Source organism: Bactrocera neohumeralis, chromosome 2, assembly GCF_024586455.1.
Source record: "Bactrocera neohumeralis isolate Rockhampton chromosome 2, APGP_CSIRO_Bneo_wtdbg2-racon-allhic-juicebox.fasta_v2, whole genome shotgun sequence".
Classification (NCBI taxonomy): domain Eukaryota; kingdom Metazoa; phylum Arthropoda; class Insecta; order Diptera; family Tephritidae; genus Bactrocera; species Bactrocera neohumeralis.
The window spans coordinates 50,605,430-50,618,611 of record NC_065919.1 but is presented as its reverse complement, the minus strand read 5'-3'; the positions used below and the strand labels follow the sequence as shown (position 1 = coordinate 50,618,611).

General features: G+C 28.7%; 1 long non-coding RNA gene across 1 annotated transcript; it reads right to left on the bottom strand.

Annotated features, from left to right (window-relative positions):
• Positions 1–206: 206 nt before the first annotated feature.
• Positions 207–12,127, bottom strand: LOC126752217 (uncharacterized). The gene is made up of 2 exons (XR_007665978.1): positions 9,879–12,127; positions 207–9,848 (listed from the first exon to the last, which is right to left on the bottom strand). It is a non-coding gene; the product is annotated as an uncharacterized LOC126752217 (long non-coding RNA).
• Between the last annotated feature and the right edge of the window lie 1,055 nt (positions 12,128–13,182).

The window sequence follows — 13,182 nt, the reverse complement described above, 5'->3', positions numbered from 1 at the left end:
TTTTGCTTCGGTGCAGCCGTAGTTAACATTTTTGCTCGTTTATTTAGATTTTAACCATATTTTGGCAAAAAATTTCACAAAATCATGCTTGTTTTTGCTCGTATTAACCCTACTCGCCCAGATCCACCCAAATCTGCGTCTGCGTTTTTACCCACTTTTGCTTTTATTTCAGCTGAAAAACCAAACAATAATTATTTTCATTGACATAAGGTGAAAACAATTTATTTTATTATTCATTTATTATTGTTCAATAATTTTCGTATTACATTCAATATAAGACAGATGTAATGTGTTTATAACCATTTTATTGTTATTGTTATTGTTAGTAGTTAAATTTAAATTTTTCTCAACATGTACTTCTTCACTTCCTTACTATTTGCATACACTTGCAATTGTTCGAAAGTAATTTTAGTGTTTCATTTTGCTTATTTTAGAAATGTATAATCTGTTTACGCCAGTAAATTTTGAATACAATTAATTGCTTTTTGAATTCTCGCACTTAAACAGCAAATTTTGGGTGCCAAAGATTTTCGTACATTTTTTATTGTCAATTTTTATTTTTGTCAACTTTTTTTATTGTCAACATTTTTTATTGTCAACATTTTTTATTGTCAACATTTTTTATTGTCAATTTTTTTTAATATTGGCAATATTGTCAATTTTTTTTATTGTCAATTTTTTTTGTTGTCATTTTTTTTTGTTGTCTATTTTTTATTGTATATTTTTATTTATTGTAAATTTTTTTTATTTTTTTTATTGTCAATTTTTTTTTATTGTCACTTTTTTGACAGCAATTTTATTGTATGCAAGTTTGTGTGTGTCTACATGTGAGTGTGTCTGTGTGTGTGTGTGTGTGTACTATGAATTTGTATGCTTACCTTTTATTGTCTATAAATTTTAAAATGCTTTAAATGACAAAGTTTTTTTTTGTACTCAAAGTACCGTTGTATGTGTGTGTATACAATACATATGTATGCAGATATGTGTGTGTGTATTTTTAAACAATTTTATTTCTTTTGCCACAAAATGCTGCCGGCTAACTGCACGCATTGCCAATCTATTACCAAATGTGTTTGAATTTTTGTTGTTGTTATTATTTTTTAAGTTTTGTATTTTTTTTTTAATTACAGTTGTCACTTTAGTGTTTGAATTTCAAAAATTCGCACTTTCATTTCGCTAAAATTTATTTATTTTTTACTGCGCTGCACTAAGCTAGTCTTTACAAATCCTAAATTTTTTATGAAATTTTAGCTTTTGTTTTTTAATTGCAATGCCTGCAATTTGTATTGTAATTCTTTGCGCAAAATATGTGTTGTGTGTGTGTTTGTGTCGTTAATTTATTTTTATGTTTTTACTTTATGATTACTCAGTTTTGTATGCATGTGCACATGTATGTATGTGTGTATGCATGTACATATGTATGTATGTATGTATGTAAGTATGTAAATATGTATGTAGTTAATATTTTATTAGAAGAGTGAAAAAGTTCATGCAATTTACATAAATTTATTTAATTTGATTTTTTTATTTTTATTTTTTTTTTTTTTTTTGTAATTCGATTTTTGTTTTTTCAGAATGAAGTTACAATAGTTTCATAATCGCCTTGCTTTAACTATTTTAGGTAATTGGAGTTCGTGTTTTAGTGCTTAATAAATGTATGTACCTATGTATGTATGTATGTATGCATATTTGTAGCGATTTTTTTCATTGAATTTAATTAGTTAGCAAATATTCACAGTGTGTGAGTTTTAATGAGAACAATAGAGCTATCTAAAAATCCTTCTAAACATATGGAAATATCATCATCATTTACTTACAACTACAATTTAATGCTAAGTAGCACAAACATATGCATATATATATTTACATATGTATGTATATTTGCTGTGTTTCTATGCATATATGTATGTATGTGTGTGTTGGATTACCCAATTGAGTAATTTTTCTATTTTACAAAACGGAAAGTGTCGGATCGTTGGCATATTCTCAACAACAAGTGTAAATGTAGGTATATACATATGTATATTTGTAGGTGTATGCATATATATACATGTATGTATGTACATATATGTATAGGGATTTGTATGTGTGTTAAATATATGTACATATGTCTATGTGTTTGTAATTGCAGTTAGATTTGCTCGTTGTGTGCGTCTTCTTCCACTATTTATGCTTTATTTTACTATTTTCTTCTAATTTTTTAAACTTTTCTTGTTTTAAACTTTATTTTTGTAGCTTCTTGCTCATTGTAATGGCGTGTCATTACAAATTTGTGCGTTTCTATTGTAGGCGTAGTATCTAAATAAGCTATGGTTTTTATGAAAATCAATTTTTTTTAAATATTCTTTAAAAAGTATGTACTTGTATGTATATCATCAACTGAAATGCAAAACAACGTATCACAAAAAGATAGAAATTGAGTTTATTTGTTGCTTACGATTCATTAAAACATATTACATATACATATGTATGTAGTATGTGGCATGGAATTTTCAGCTTCCACTGTGCGATACAACCAATATACACTGCTGGTCTTAGGTTAAACGCATCAACGTTTTTTTTTTTTAATAAATTGTTATATTTATAATCATGCTTGTTCTTATTGTCCAAAATGCTTTTCTTTTCAAAGTTCGAATCTTGTCCGAAATATATTTGCTCATAGTTGGTTGATTTGCGCAAAAACAACTGTACATTCGAAGATTCCAGAAATGTCTATGGCAATCACGTGCGTTTTCGGTTGGTCATTGAAATAGACGCACATAACATTTCATCGTCTTGCGTAAAGACCTGCAGTTTTTTCTATTGAGAAAGTACTAAAAATAAGCAAATAAATTGTTTTCGAGCTACATTTAAAGGAAAAATGGGAAAAGCTGGTATCCTGAGCTTATTGGAACGTGAAAAAGTACACTTTTTTTTACTCCTAAGGACTATCCAATCGAAATATTGCCGAATAGATAAAACGTACCTCCAGAACCGTTGATATATATTTAAAGGATCCAGAGGCATATGAAAAACACGGAAATAGCCAAAGTAAAAGCAAGCCTTTCAACTGCTCAGCATACAATCAGAAATGCAGAATACCTAAAGCGTTTAAAAATCAAGAAAAACCTCGCCCCCTAAATGAACTACGCAAAGAAAAACGTCTTCGATTCGCGAAAGAATACATGACATGGACTGTTCAATCTGGCACTTGACTTAATGATTGGCGTTCAGTTGTATTTACTGAGGAAAAACGTTTTAATTTAGATGGCCCTGATGGCTTTCGATACTATTATCACGATTTGTGGAAAGATGTCCTACATATATTTAAGATGTCACCACAGCCGAGCAGGTGGAGTCATGGTGTGGGTGCCATCACGTTTTATGGAACAACTGACTTGATTTTTAGCAATCAGAAGATGAACGGCGATCGCTTCAAAACATCGTTGGAGTCCGTATTGCCAAAATTAAGCGATCTCTTTGGCCCAATTCCTTGGATTTTTCAACAAGACTGTGCTCCTATTCATAACGCTCGAGTAGTAAAGTCGTTTATTTCGAGTCAAAACGTTAATGTCATGACCTGGCCACCAAATTCTTCAGATCCTAAAGTAATTGAAAATGTTTGGGGCTGGCTAACACGGAAGGTATACGAAAAAGGAAAGCAATACGAAGGTAAGGAAGCATTAACTGCAGCTATAAAACGTGCTTGGAGCGAGATTTCCTTGACCTACATAGATTCCCTGTATCATTCTATGAAGGACCAGACATTTGAAGTTATTACTAACAAAGGAGGAAGTACTCATTACTGAAATTATTTTTTTATTTCTAATAAATCAAATATTAACACGAACTAAAAATTTAAGTAAAAAAAAAAACTTTTCTTATAAAAAATTTAATATCCTAAGTGCGTCTATTCTAATGACCAAGAAAAAGGCACCGTTTTTTAAGTAGCTTTAAGAAAATGTTTGAAACACACAATTTTGTTAAGTTTGAATAATCATTTGAATATTACATTGAAAGTGTCATGAAGTACCCATGTTTTTGCATACCAACTTTTTTGTCATTCACCATTAAAATAATAAATATTTAAACAATTGTAATGCAAGTAAACGTGCGTCTAACCTAATGACCAGCAGTGTATAACCATTTAACCAAAATAATAATAAATAAAAAGAAGTAAGAAAAGAAAGTTCAAAAAAAAAACATTTTATATTCCTGCAACTCGTATGTTTTTTTTTTTGTATTAAGGAACTCACATGCCTCGAAATTACTCCAGAAATGTTTTCTGGTGTTGCAACGACAACAAGATTTCTCTATAGTTAAAATTAACTAAAGTTCCTGAACCAAAAAGATGATCATTACAAAAGAAGAATGCACCTAATGTTCGAAGGACTGCTCAAAATTATGATTTTTGACGGAATGGCGGTTTCCCAAAAACTGTTTTTTATCATATTATATATTTTTGAACAAACTGTACATCTAAGCGGATCGTGTGAAATTTTCATGCGTATTGCAGGATCGACTTCAAATTTTCGGAGCATATTTTCAAATACCATATGCCTGTACACTTGTGCTCATATAATTAAGTCACGCCACTTATAGTATGAAAGTTTCTTCCAAGCAACTATTTGGTCATATAAACAAGGCATCGCAGAAAAATTTACTTATTTTTTGAAATTCTTCTTTAATAAAAAACTAATATTTAGTTGGATATCTTTTATTGCGTAGCACTTCAGTGCAACGCTTCAGCATTGTTTGGACTAAAGTAACACATTGGGTGGGACTTACTTTGTTCCACTCTGCCTGTACTATTTTCCTTAAAGAATATTTGTTATGAGGTTTTCGTGCAGCTACGGCTCTTTTTATAAACACCCAGAGATTTTTCTATGGAGTTTAGGTCCGGACTTTGAGCTAGCCAATCCAGAATCTTAATATGTATTTTGGCTACTTAACGACTCGTGAGCAGTGCTTGGGGTCGTTATCGTGTTGAAAAACTCAAGCCAACTGTAAATACTCGCATCTATTTTAACAAACGGACCAAAGTATGTATGTATCTATGTATGTGAATTCGATACTTACACAAAAACAAGTCGATTTTTTAATTTTCTTAAGCGGATATAAGCCCTAAAGTTACTTTACACTTGGTGTAAACATAATATGTAGAACTATAAAAAAAAAATTAAAATAAAAACTTCATATGAAAAGTATACAAAAATTAACGAACTTCACAAAATACATACATCAGGTGGTCGGAAAAGTTGGATTCGTTTAAAAAAAATAATGGTATTTAATCCAAATAGTTGCTGTCGAGGGCGATATACCGTTCATAATGATCTCTCCGACTTTTTCGGTATCATATTTGTAGTACGTTTTGTCTTACAAGTATATTTTGGAAAAGGCCTCAGTTTCTGCTTTACCTTAGCTCTTTTCCGTCGCAACATTTATTTCCAATGAGCATTCTCTTCCGGTTTTTAGAACTTGAACCAGCGTGCTGGTGAACGTATTATCGCTTCAGCAACTTTAAATATATGTAGTTCAGTTTTAAGTCTCATTGATTCTTGAGCGTTAAATGTTAGAAAAAACTATTGACCATGAAATATTTTGATACACAACGAAGTTACATTTTTGGGTCGATCGATTGGCCACAGCGTTAAGCTTTTCCTGTGGGGACATGTATATGGGAATGTCTAAGGTCTATGCGGACAACCTCTCTTCGATTCTGGGCTCGGAGCGAAACATCACGCGTGTCATTCGCCAGCTACCAGTCGAAATGCTCGAACGAGTCATCGAAAATTGGACTCAACAGATGGACAATCTGAGACGTAGCCGCGGCCAACATTTGAAAGCGGTAATCTTCAAACAATAAATGCCAAAGAGTGTTCTTTCGATTGATAATAAATATTTCACATTAAATTTGAAGTTTCTGTGTTTTTTTTTTGTTTTTTTTTTTTGAAAAAGTAGGGAACCTTAAAATGGATAACCTTATAAAAACTATCTACCGTGAAATTACGCTTCGAAGCTTCAGTTAGAACATAAGAAGTATAAAACCAAAATAAGGCATAAATAAATCACAATTTCAAGCTTTGCAAATGAAAAGAATATATGCAGGCGTAAATCAGATATGATTGAGCTTGCAGCCAGATGAGAGCTTCAGAAAAACACTAGCGTGGAACCCACAAGGCAGCAGGAACGCTGGAGGCCTAAGCACACCAGAGAACGCAGGCTTGCAAAATAACTTGAGTGAATGAGGAAAACTTACAACGAAATGACGTTATCGAAAAATTTTAATAAATGGTGACATTTTGCGGCCACTTTATGCTCATCAAGCATAGTAACTAAGAAGAAGAAAAAAAGAGTAAATAGGAATATACATACATAGCTGAGCTGCTGCACAGAAAAAAGCGTGGATATCAATGAACAAAACATAATTAGAAAATTAAAATAGTTAGATTTAGGTGTTTATGGTTTTTAGGTGCTAAAAACTTTGTATGAGAATATCTTTACAATTTTGTTCTAAAACATTTTTATCGTTTGTTTATAATAGTTCAATAGTTGCATGTAATAAACTTAGGAAATAAAATGAATTGTTTCAAAAAATCTGGAAAAAGTCTAAATTTTAAAAATACATTCCAGTAAACATTTTTTTCTTCAAAAGCACCCTAAATAGCATTTTAAAAATGTGTAATTATTAGGACTATTTATAAGCGGCTTATAAGTTTATTACAAAAATAAATTATTTCAGTTATGGCGCTGCAAAAACAAATATGTACAGGTACTAAATGTATATTTGAAACTATTTCAAACTATTTGCTGCGCTCAATTTATTTTCTGTATTTATGTAACTTGCTTTATTTCATTAAAAATGGTTGACCACATACCTACATATGTTTGTAAGTAATTTTTGTATTGTCTCTCATATGCCTACACATATTATTTACTATTACTTACGGCTAACACTTATTTTAAAATAGTTGTGCTTCGTACTGCTAGGGCATTTATTAACCTAACCTATATTTCTACTACTTATTTAAGTCCATTTGCTTATGCTAAATTTATTTATTTGCAATTCAAATATCTTTTACTTAATTTAAATTAGTTATGTTACAATTACAGCTATTAGTACGTTTTATTGTCAAAAAGAAATGTATTACAATTTGTTGCCTTCATTTTTATTGTCTAGTGTACATACATATGTATGAGTTTCAATTCTCGCGAAGAAGAAAATATAGATATCAATTGATAATATCTAGATGCATTGTGTTAAAAATTTGTTTGAATAAAACACTACAAACTCGTTTAATGATGTTGATGAACAGTAATAATAATAGTTAAAAGAATCATGACAACAATAGTAACAATTACAAAAACAATATTATAAATAAGATCAACAAAAACACTGAAAATATTAACAATTACAATTTCACTATTCTAATTAAATAAAGGAAGAGTATATTAAGCGGCACAGTTTCAGGTATATGAAAAAATATTTGTATGTTTTCTAGAGAGCAGATCTAGATTTTAGCTGAGTGTGCCTCTGAAGCGAACTTCTAATATACACGAGGAAACATAGGTAGACATTTGACACTCCACGAACGGCTAGACAAGTTAAAGATTAACAAGTTTTTTTAGTTCTTACCATATACTACATACTATGAGCAAAAAATAGTAAGACTTTGTTCATAATTTTAAAATTCATAATTTATTCTTCAAAATCTTTGTCGTACCCCTCAAAGTAATCCGCCTTGGTCACAATACAATCTTGGTTCAATTTGGTTCAATCCTCGAAAAAGTTGTTAAGGTAAATTTCTGGAATATCCTTTAATGCGCATACTATAGCTATTCACGGTTAATGTCTTCAGTTGACTCAAAACGGTTTCCCCGTAGCGATCGTTTGAGTTTGCTGAATAACCTAAAGTCACATGGAGCTAAAACAGTCGAACAGTTGGCGAAAATCTCACGAAGACACACTGCAGTATGCGAAGGTGCATAATCATGATGCAAAAACCAAGAGTTGTCGGCCCGTAACTCCAGCCTCTTTTTACGAATAGCTTCGCGCAAAAGACGCGTAACTGTATTCTTTGTTGACAGTTTGGCCGGTCGAAGGAATTCGAATTGCACTACACCTCGATTACCGAAGAAAACTGTACCCACACCGTTGAATTTTGACCTGCTTTAACGTGGTTTTTTCGGCTTTGGCTCACCTTTGCCGCGATATTCGGCCGAATGATTGTCTGTTTCCGGTTCTTAAACATAGATCCAAGGCTCATCACCTGGAATAATATGTTTCATGGCATTCTGGTAGTCGGAAAGATTTGTTTCATAGACGTTAACGCGACGCTGTTTCTCGAAAAAACTGTTTGATTTTGGAATCAATCGTACTTTCACTTTTCTTAGGCCCAAATGGTCTTTCAAAATGGGTTTCACTAACCCTTCCGATATTCCAACGATGCCAGTAAGAACTCTGATTCGTTTCTCAAGCATCTATTCGTTTATTTTATTGACATGTTGATCATCAGTTGCTCTTGATGCCCGTCCTCGATTCGTCGGTTCGTCGTAAACGCGTTCTCAACCTTCTTTGAAAAATTTCTACCAAACAAAAAGACTTGCTCGCGACAAACAATTATCACCGAAGACCTTTTCCGACCTTCCGAACGTTTCGGCATCAGAAAATTTGATTTCGCACACAAAATTTAATGGAACTTCTTTGTTGAATAATTTCACTCATCGTAAAAATTGCCGAATACACTTTATGTACTTCAGAAAGACAAGCGTATACTAAACACTAATAATTATTTTGATGTGACATTTGGCTTAGCTATCACTGACAGTCATACCAACCTAGAAAAAAATATTACGACGAATGGGTTTTCGCGCGAAATTTAAATTAAAAGTCTTACTATTTTATGCCCACAATAGTATTATGAAAAAAAGTGTATGCAGCTAAAGTAATAGCAAATCGTTTTATGCTAGTCGTTTGTTCGATTGAACTATGTTTGGACGAATCGAAGCCAGTTTTTGTATATGTTCATCCCGAAGATAGTGAAATGAGATCTGAATTATTGTAAAATTTGCTGTAATTTCAAGAGAAGCGTTGCCTAAATATCGCGGATTCTAAGTGAGCTCACTCATGACATTTTTTGAGATGAATGACGATATTAACAATTTAGATCAATTAAAAATTTTTATATATACTTAAAAAAATATCAAAAGTAATAAACCCTCGCTCGATACCTCCAACGCAGCAATTTTAATTTTATAAGGGGTTATAACCAGTTGAAAGTCAGAAAAATCACCTGTTTTTTGTGATTTTTTTTTGAATCCGTATATGTTGTTATGAGTAAGTAATGAGTTCCAGAATTGAATTTACATTAATAATCCGTAAGTCATTTTGATACATTTTGGGTTTTGATCCCGTAGCCATAACGAATTTGATACTCTATTATAAAGGAAGTAAACGTAGTCCGCCCATTATTGCACTGTAACCTAAAAATATTGGTGGAATGCCACATACCGAATTTTATTGAAATCGGTTGAGCGAGATATGTCACTTCACTTAACATCCTTAAAAGCCTCCTCATACCAACTCGTGTGTAAAGTTTAAAGTCTCTGGCGTATTTAGTTACTGATTTATCGCACTTTTAATAGTTTTTAATAGTACCGTTATATGGGTGGTGAGGTGGTGACCATCCGATTTTATCCATTTTCACATTGTCAGTAAGAGTTCTTATACTTAACATTTGCGCTAGACGAATTTAGTTGTTGTAACTTTAAATCTCGCACGGACGGACGGACAGACGTACAGACAGACAGTGAGCCGGATTTCAACTCGTCTCGTCATCCTATCCTGATGATTTATATATGACTTATATCTAACTCGCTTAGTTTTGGGCGATACATACAACGGTTAAGTGAACAAAACTATTATACTCTGCAGCAACATATTGCAAGGTATAAAAATTTTCTGCCAGGAGATATAAACTTACTGACGAAAATTATATCAAGAATTGACAAAATGGCGGTGTTTAAAAAAATTAATCCTTACCGAAAATATTAGTCCTTTAGGCCCGTTTTGTGCTCTGATTATGGAAAACTAGACAAGTATAACGGGTGAACCAAAAATAGATACTTTTTTCAATAGCGGTTTTTTGACATGTTGCAGGAGCATAAAAGTAATTTACGGGCGATCTGACGTGCGGAAGAGAAAGGGGAGGGACGAGGATGAAATTTTAAGGGTTAATTAATTTCACCCTACTATAATTTTTTTGCTTACAAAAACCATCTACACTGGTCCATTAGTAAAAAAAGAAAAATAACACTAAAACCGTAAAAAGAAAATAAGTTATTAATATTTAAAAAATAAAAATAAAAATTTATTGATTTGAAAAAAAAAATTTAGAATTTTTTTTTGACTCACGTGACTCACATAAAGCATAAAACAAAGTATAACTCAAAAGGTTTAAGATTTAGTATTTTATTAGAATAAAAAACGTTATTCAAAATTTTAAGAACACAAAATTTATAGTAAAAATTATGCTAATTAGTTTAATATATATAGTGTTTTTGCAAAACTGTAAACAGATACATTTTTCAAACAGAAAATATTATTAAAATATTACAATAATAATATTTTTAATATTAATATATTGTAAATTTTAAACAGCACATACATACGGATTGATATAGATATGTTTGTATGTATGAAGGTATTTTTTATTTTATGCACCTGGGTAAACGTTGAAAAATTTCAGCTTGCCACCAGCAATTAATGCGTGGCATATGTATGTGTGTTGTGCAGCAATCTATTTTTGATCAAAAAAATTAAAAAAAATTGACATGAATTCATGCAAGCAGCACAGCATAAGTTTTAGAAACCTATGTACGCGCACACATACATATGTATGTTTTTTTTGAGATTCTTTCTTTAATTCATGTATGTTTGTCTGTACGTTTCAGATATGTACTTACATATGTATGTATGTATATATAAATTTGAAGTACATTGATTAGCGTAAATTTCAAATATTACATTTGCACTTTACAAATAGCGTTTGCTTATTATTGTCTCACATTAACATTATTTACTTTATATAACTATATTTTAATTGAACAATTTCTCTTTACAATTCGGCTTTAGCAATAAATTTGCGATTTTGCTTTTGCTTTTTATTTGCATTGCAACTATTCTCCGTTATTATTGTCCTGTGTCAACATTATTGTCAGCTTAAAGGCTAAAAACAAAATATTGTCTTTTCAATAATACATTGTATAATACATAAATATTTTTATAAAAAAGTTTACATCATTAAATTTCAAAAACAGCGTTACGCATGTGTATGTATGTATGTATATATGTAGTTGTATGTATAACATTATATATTAATTTTCATATTCATACACAAAAAATGCATTATTCGTAAGTAATAAAAACCAATAGACCGAAAATTCAGAAAAAAATGTTTAGAAAAAGTTTGAAAAAGTCAATACATACATATATTACAGTTAAATTTTTAAGTAAATGTTTAAGGAATAATATTTTTTTGCTTTTATTAATTTTTTTTGTTCTTGTTAAACTTTACAAAATACAAAAAAGTTTGCCGTCACTTTGCGCAACTGCGACAATCCACCGTTACACGCCTACATACGCCCTATTTATTTATGAATTTTCTCTTGTTTCTATGTATGTAAGTACTATGCTATGTATGTAAGCATGTATGTACTTGTAATCACGACAAACGCACACATTCTCAGCACATCCAACAATCATGCACACAAATTCAACCGTTATTTTAAATTTATCATATTTTTGTTTTTGTTTGTCTTTAACCTTAAAATTATTGTCAAGATATGTTTTTAGATGATATTAGCCTGGTATTTTGGTTAGCAAAACTTTCAGTTTGTTGAAACTTTTTGAAGTGAAAATGTTTGGAGGCCAAGGATATGCGCAAAATTTGGAGACATTTGTAGATTATTTTTTATTAAAAAAGTATTTTTTTGAAATTTGGTTTTCTAATAAATTTGAAAAATAAAACATTTTTTTTCATTTCAATTAAAATTTTTTTTTTAATTAATTTTTAATTTAGCAATATTTTTATAAAAGAAAAGAAAATATCTTTAAATTTTTGCATAAAATTAATTAATTTGAAAATTAAAAATTAATTATAAAATTAATTAATATAAAATTAACTTTTTTTAAACTATTATTAAAAAAAATTTAATTAATAATTTTTTATTTTAATAAAATAAAATTAATTAATATAAAATAACTTTTTATTATTAAAAATTAATAATTAAATAAAACAAATTACTTTTAATTAAAAAATTTTATAAAATTAATTAATATAAAATAACTTTTTTTATTAAACATTAATAAGGAAATAAATTATTTTACTTTTAATTAAAAAAAAGATTTCTTATTTTTAAAATTTTTATAAAGTCATTAAATTAAAAGTTATTATTTTTTATTAAAAATTCTAAATTAAACAAAAATTTTTTTATTAAAATATTTAATTTAAAATTTTTTGTTAATTAAAAATTATAATTGCTCTTTTAATTTTATAAAAAAATATTTTATTAAAAATTTATTAAAAATATTTTTATTTATTTTATTAAAAATATTTTTTTTATTATTAAATTTTATTTAAATAATTTAATCAAATCATTTATTTATTAAAAATAATGTTCTTTTATTAAAACAATTTTTTTTATTTCATTTCAAATAAAAACAATTTAAATTGGTTAAAAGCTTAACATAACTATTTATTTTATTTAATTTTTAACTTTTAATAAAATATTTTTTAAAATGAACCAATTTAAATTATTTAATTAATTAAAAATTAAATAAAAAAAATATTTGTTATAAAATTAAAAAAAAAAAGTTATAACTTTTAATAAAAATTAAATAAGAAAACATTTTTTTATAAAATTAAAAACAAAATTATTTCTTATTTTTATATTTTTTTTATAAAATTAATGAATTTAAAAAATGTTTTTGATTGAATATATTTTTTTTAATTTACTTAAAATTAAATAATTTAAAATATTTTTTCTATTATGAAATAAAACAAATTTATTTTAATTAAAAAAAAATATTTCTTATAAAATGAAAAAAAATTAATTCTTATTTTTAAAATTTTTGTAAAGTTAATTATTATAAAATAATTTTTTAAATTAAAAATGAAATAAATAAATTATTTTCCAAAAAAA